Source organism: Cololabis saira, chromosome 17 (assembly GCF_033807715.1).
Source record: "Cololabis saira isolate AMF1-May2022 chromosome 17, fColSai1.1, whole genome shotgun sequence".
In the NCBI taxonomy this organism is placed as follows: Eukaryota; Metazoa; Chordata; class Actinopteri; order Beloniformes; family Belonidae; genus Cololabis; species Cololabis saira.
In genome coordinates, this window is record NC_084603.1 from 12579531 (window position 1) to 12586062 (window position 6532).

At 38.6% G+C, this 6532-nt stretch overlaps 1 non-coding gene across 1 annotated transcript; it reads left to right on the forward strand.

The window, feature by feature from the left end:
• The first annotated feature begins 510 nt into the window (after nt 1-510).
• Nucleotides 511-604, forward strand: trnai-uau (transfer RNA isoleucine (anticodon UAU)). The gene is made up of 2 exons: nt 511-548; nt 569-604. It is a non-coding gene; the product is annotated as a tRNA-Ile (tRNA).
• The last annotated feature ends 5928 nt before the right edge of the window (nt 605-6532 follow it).

The following is a 6532-nucleotide window of genomic DNA, read 5'->3' on the forward strand; positions in this document are numbered from 1 at the left end:
CCGGGGCATGTGTCTACAGCAAGTTTTATTTTTATTTTTATTTTCCTTTCTTTTCGTATTGCATTTAAATTTATATTTGTCAATTTTCCTCTTTGAGAGTTTGGATATTTTCAATAAAGTTTTGTTTATTAAAAAAAAAAAAAAAAAAAACCTCGAAAGCCACACGGGCGTTAAAAAGAACCCAAAGAAAGCTCACAGTCCACTTTTTAAGCCTTTAAATTAAAACAGTTTATGTATTCGTTTTGAATTTCGTATTGAATTTAGTGTATAACACGTTAAAACGTTACGCAGCTGTCAGGTTGTGTCAGGTTTCCTTTCCTGAGTCGTCGTTTTGAAACATATTGATATATATATATCCTCATCAAGTCAAATAAACATTTATTATTATATGTGTGTTGTTTTATGAGTTTTTTTTCCGAAAAAAATAGCCAAAGTGCTATATCTAACGTTGATTTTTACGTTGTGTCCTGTGTCTTGGATATAAAGGCAACTCCCAGGCCGGAGCAGTGAGCTCCAGTGGCGCAATCGGTTAGCGCGCGGTACTTATATGACAGTACGATGCTGAGCAATGCCGAGGTTGTGAGTTCGAGCCTCACCTGGAGCAGCCTTTTGACACCCGCTCACACTTCTGCTTCATTTTTCACAAGGTTATTAGAAATTCTGCAGTATTAAAAGTAAAACCGTGATACATATAAAATAAAGGCCTATATTTATTCACAATTTAATCTATTTCAGCCACGTTTTCACGCTGACTTCAGTAAACATAAAGACAAACGAATCATATTTACATTGATATGTCCCATTTTGAAACTAGTAAACAGGTTCATTTACAAGCAGCCTTTTTTATACAGATTTTTAGACATAACGTCTGTGGAAATGGTTCTTAATATTTATACAGAAGCAGACACTAAAATGGTAATTCAGGTACATAACCAGTAGGAGGCAGCAGCACTCCATGTTTAGTTTTTTTTTTTAGTTTAGTTTATTTTCGGTCATGACATCACAAAAAAATAAGACAAACCTCAAAATAGCTTTTACAAAATTAAAATAAAATAAAATAAAAAATGACAACAAGGAAACACTGTTCAAAGAAAAACATTACAAAAAAAAAGTTATCCAATATACAAATAACATCCAGACCAAAAAAGGTGTAGGCTGAAGCAAAGCTTATTGATTGCCTACCCTCAAAAGGATTATTCAAAGTAATGAAATAAAAGCATGAAGTAAGAGATAAGTATGACTGCGAGCTGTAAAACAAATTGCCTCCATGGGGATAACAAAGATTCCTTGAACCTTGAGAAATAAGAAAGAAAAAAAGGTGCTGTCTACATGTTTCCTTCATCCTTGAATAATCAAATCAAATCACCAAATAAATGAATACCCAAATCAACATAGCAAGCATCACCGCTCATTACTTTGATATAGAGAAATCATCTTTCTTTTCAATGTTTTTTTTAAATAAGGTTAAGGTTCTACTTGATTTCAAATCCCTCTCCAACTTATTCCATACATCCACCGCTGAACATGTCTGTTCAGGCTCACTGTCTGACATAAAAGTGAACAGACTTGTTTGAAATGAACAATGCCTGGACATCAAACCCCACATCATCTATAATGTCAGAGTATGTACAAGAGAAAAGAGGAAAAATAAATCAAATTGAATTTTGCATCATGTTACAAAATGAATGAAAACATTAAATGAAGTCAGGGATCGTCAAAGTAGGAAATATCACTTTTTATAAAACCTGCCACTAGAGGTCGATGTTGTCCACTATTTGGACGCGTTGGTTTAGCCCCCCCCCCACATGCTTGAATCTGACTGGTTGTATCTACAGTTTGAATGAAAACATCCGTCTATCCATCCATTATTTGAACTCCCATTTACAGTCTCGTGAATTAAACCGTCTGTAAGTTGGGTTTTTCCCCCCTCATCCTACTTCTGCGTACTGTGTCTCATTGCTGCTCATTTAAAACCAACCTGTGCATACAGTACTGCTGTCTGTACCTACACGTTTCAGTTAAAAAAGATGTAATAACATCGACTGGTTGAAAACTAACTGTTGAGCAAAGGTTGAAAGATACATTTCTGCAAAAATGGCAAATTGAACTCTATAGGATGACATCATGTGATATTTATATAGTTTAAGCAAGAGTTTAAGCTAGAACAGTACTTATTGTGTCAAAATCAATCAGGCCCATTTGTAATTTTAGGATGAATAACACCAGAATCCCAAAAGTCACTGGAAGGAATAAAGGTCTGGATAGAAGTCAGAGATTCTGTAACCTCTGTAATGTCAACTGCATTGGAGATGAGTTTCATATTTTGTTCGAATGTAAAAATGTAAATATAATGAATCTCAGACAAAAATATTTACCAAAGTATTATACAAACCGACCATCTATGTTTAAATTGATTTTGTTACCACAATCTAATAAGTTAAATGTTATTTATAAATTAGGTGCCTTATTGAAGAATGTCCTTACTCTGTTCAAATTATATTTATTTTGCCAAATTGCGTATTTTAATTGAACATGTACGGCCCGCCACTTGCTATAAATGTACAAATGTTTGTGTACTTGTGCTCCAAACCATGTGATCATGGTGGTGAGTTAAATAAATGATGATGATGATGATGATGATGATGATGATGATAATTCCCTTTTGAAGTGGGTCATCAGTCATTTGCATTTCATACGGTGTCTTTACGCGGGGCGTCGGGGATGTTTTGTTGGATGCATGTGTGATTGGATGTGATCCGAAACATAGTTTTGAAAGTGGATGAGAAAAAAACAACATGTGTAATCCTGTGATGGATTTAAAAATGCTTCAAACGGGCTCTAATGTAAAAAACACCGTCTGCTGGGAAGCGTGCACTATTATGGTCACTGGAGGCCAGATTCAATGAACATGAGATCACTTCTTTTTAAAAAGTCCTGGGTACGGGACTGGAAGCTCCCCAGCAATCCGCTCAAGACATCATCCATCCTCCCCCGGCCCGGAGAAGCAGAGCTTTTACTGAACGTTGTGCAACTTTAATGTGCTGAGATGTTGTTCACAGTTTCACCCCAGGTTAGCAAACATGCCGTCAGCAGCATTACACTTTTGCTTAGGGGCATATTTTAATTGTAGCAATAGAGCCTGTCACTATTCAGCTTAATAAAGTACTTGCAGAGTCACTGAACTGCACCAGGGTCAATAATTTAATGAAGGTGGAGTCCTCTCTAACTTTTCATAGTGTAAGTTAAGGGTCCCCTCTCAAGTAAAGAAATGGAGCTCTTATAACTCCACTTAGTAAAAGCAAAAGATGTTCAAAATTGAGTATTGACCCGGTCTTTGTACGTTTTGACCGTATAGAAACATAATTCTTGCCATTGTAAGAATGAGATGTGTACCTTTTGTAATCTACTTGTGCTTTTTATTATTTAACCTCCTATCATTTTATTTCATTTTATTTGTTATTTTTACTGTTTAATTGTGTTTTGCCGCTTTTAATGTTGATATAAAGCACTTTGAATTACCTTGTGTTGAATTGTGCAGTACAAATAAACTTGCCTTGCCTTTTTAGTCCAGCTGACTCATCGAAAAAGGCGGCTTTCCAATGTTTGCTTTTCAACCAAATCAAAACGTCATTTAGATCCGTGCATGTTTGTCTTTCAAATGTCTTTTAAGTTTAATTTATTTACCCGGGAGGATTTTATTTCTCATTTCAGTGTAACCTCAAGTTTTGTTTGTGAGACTTGGGTTCCTTGTGCTTCAGTTGTTAGCATCACCTTGTTTTTTTTAACCGTGGCAGTATATCAAGGTGTCAATTATTAACAATGCGTAAGCTTCCCACATCTTTTGTGCAGAACATGTGCAGTCCTATTGGTCGTGGAGCTTATTATGCAACAGGTCTGTGGTAATAAGGTGTGTGTGAGTGGTATTTATGAGCGATGATTGCTGGCTCAGGGACAGCAGAGGGTGGACCGATGGAGTGATGAAAGAGACCGGAGCGTAAACACAACCCGAAGCCATTGTATCTGCTCGTCTGCATGTGTCGCGGCAGGCAGGACCTGTTCTGCTATCTCCCCATCTGATCTGGCCTGCAGCGCCGGCCGCGCCGCAAGACATGCACATCTGAGCCGGCGCTTTTTCAGGTTCCATGATGAAATTAGCCACTAGGGTTTCTGAGTAAACTCAAGTAAACTCCTCACGAGTAAAAGTGACTACATTTACATGCACTCAATAACCCTTTTCTAACCGGAATATTAGCAATAACCCGGTTGCGCACGGCCATGTAAACACTAATAATCCCTTTGAATAACCGGAATTTGCTCATATTCCAGTTTTTAAAAACCCGAATATGACCCCTGGGTTAATCCTTTTCTAACCTGAATATTTGGTCATGTAAACGGGGATTTCCCCATCAAAAGGAACAGTAATTTGTTTTCTGTGCATCTTTTTTTCACAAGGAATCTTGGTCTTTTGAGTCCAGGAAGTTCTTATAAACATGGAGAAACACAAGACCAGGAGGAGACTAATAACTTCATAAATGTAATGAAGGATATGAACATTTTGTCATTTGTAGACGGTTGAAAGTACCGGGATAGCGAGATTTACAAAAAGGTGAGCGAAAAGTTGGGCGAAGCAGGATTTGTACGAACCCCAGACCAGATCAAGCTCCGCTGGAAGACGCTGAAAAAGGCGAACTACAGGTCCAAGAAACAAAACGGTACCAGAGGGTCCGATTATCCGCCGTGCTGCTGTTATTGTTGTTGTTTTGGATTTGGATACAGGAACAAGAAGCGGAAATGACGGGAATTGCGTCATGACGTTCTCCGTGCGTCGCTGGTTTGATCCAGATATCCCAAATGATTAATCACCATGTATACAGGGATAACCCTGTTCGCTCACGCATGGAAACAGATTATTCCCAATGTTTCACTAACCGGAATATTGACCTTAACCCCAATTTTGACTGCATGTAAAAGTAGTCAGTGATTTGCAGGTTCAAACGGCCGACTGTTGGATAGCTGCTCCCCACCGGTGTCTCAAGCCCTGAAAAGGTCTGTACGGGAGTCCTGCAGCGGCGTTTGAGCTGGACTTGTCAGGACCGGTTTTAAGACCGGCCTAAACCGAGACCAAGACCAGGGAGAATCAAGACCAAGACTAGGGCCCCGTTTACACGTAGCAAAAACGGTGGTGTTTTCATGCGTTTTGGCCATTCGTTTACACGAAAACGAAGCTCAAAGTCACCAAAAACGATCATTTCTGAAAACTCCAAAATGCCAAACAGAGAGAGACGGACATCATTATGCGACAGAAACGTCACCAGCGTCATGTGTGCGACCTGTGTTTACAATTTGTTTGGCCCCCGTCAATATTTTCTTGTATTTTACCTGTTTTATATTCTAACGTCACACTTAAAAGTAACTCCACTTCTCTGTCACTTCAAATGAAAGACTCGTTCATCTTGGAAGTAACTGGAAGTTACTCGTGTCATTTGTTGATGTTTTTTTCCAGGATTCTGATTGGCTAGCATGACTTTATCTTCTCGTTACACTGCCCCCTGTAGGTTTGGCTGCTCATAGCACCTTAACAGCGTATTTATGTAGGTTTGTGTAAATGATGGTATTTTTCAAAATGTAGAGGGGGAAATATCCGTTTTTGTAAATACCCGGCTATGTGTAAACGTGGCCTAATTCAGCTCAAGACATAGTAATGTCCTGATCCTGCGTGATTGTATTCCATCATCCTGGTTCAGCTAGTTTCCATATGAGCTTGTATTCAACTGCAGCTCAATAACACAGAGAAGTGGATGATGATGTTGAACTCACTAGAAATGTTTCCATCCATCAGCTGAGATCAGATATGTGTGGCAACTGCACTACCGCTATTTCTACACTATTGGAGGATTGACTCCAGTGCTTTTAAGGATTGACACGACTACTAACTAGTCCCAAAGTCCTCTAGCAGAATAACCAGCTCCAACACCCCCCTCCACCTCAGAAAAGGAATGGATAGTAAATGTTACTGATTTAAATTGGACTGAATTTGGAGATGAAACCTGAATTTTAGATATTAAAGATTGAAATTACATTATTTACCATTATAGTAATCAGATTACACCGTATATCAGCATCACTGAAATGGACCTGACGCTTAATCAATCACAACGATATGCAAATATTATTCATATATTTATTCAAACAAGGCCGTTATAAACACAAACTGTAATTAAATACAGACACATGCAGATGCACCAAAACATTAAATCAGATGCAAAATACAAATAGTTTACAAAACTGTACATTAACTAGAGGAAGAACTGCTGATCACCAGATTCTGTCACCTTGGTAACGGACTCTCAGTTATCCGAGTCTGAGACCTGGAGAAACCCAGAGACCGAGACCAGGACCACAATAAAGTGTCTCCAGACCGGTTTTGGGACCAAAACCTCCAGAACTCCAGCTCTAGTCTGAGCATCCTTGGCTGCAGCCGGTTACTAACCAAACATCCATGTGTCACGAGCTGTAACGCACATCTGTGTTT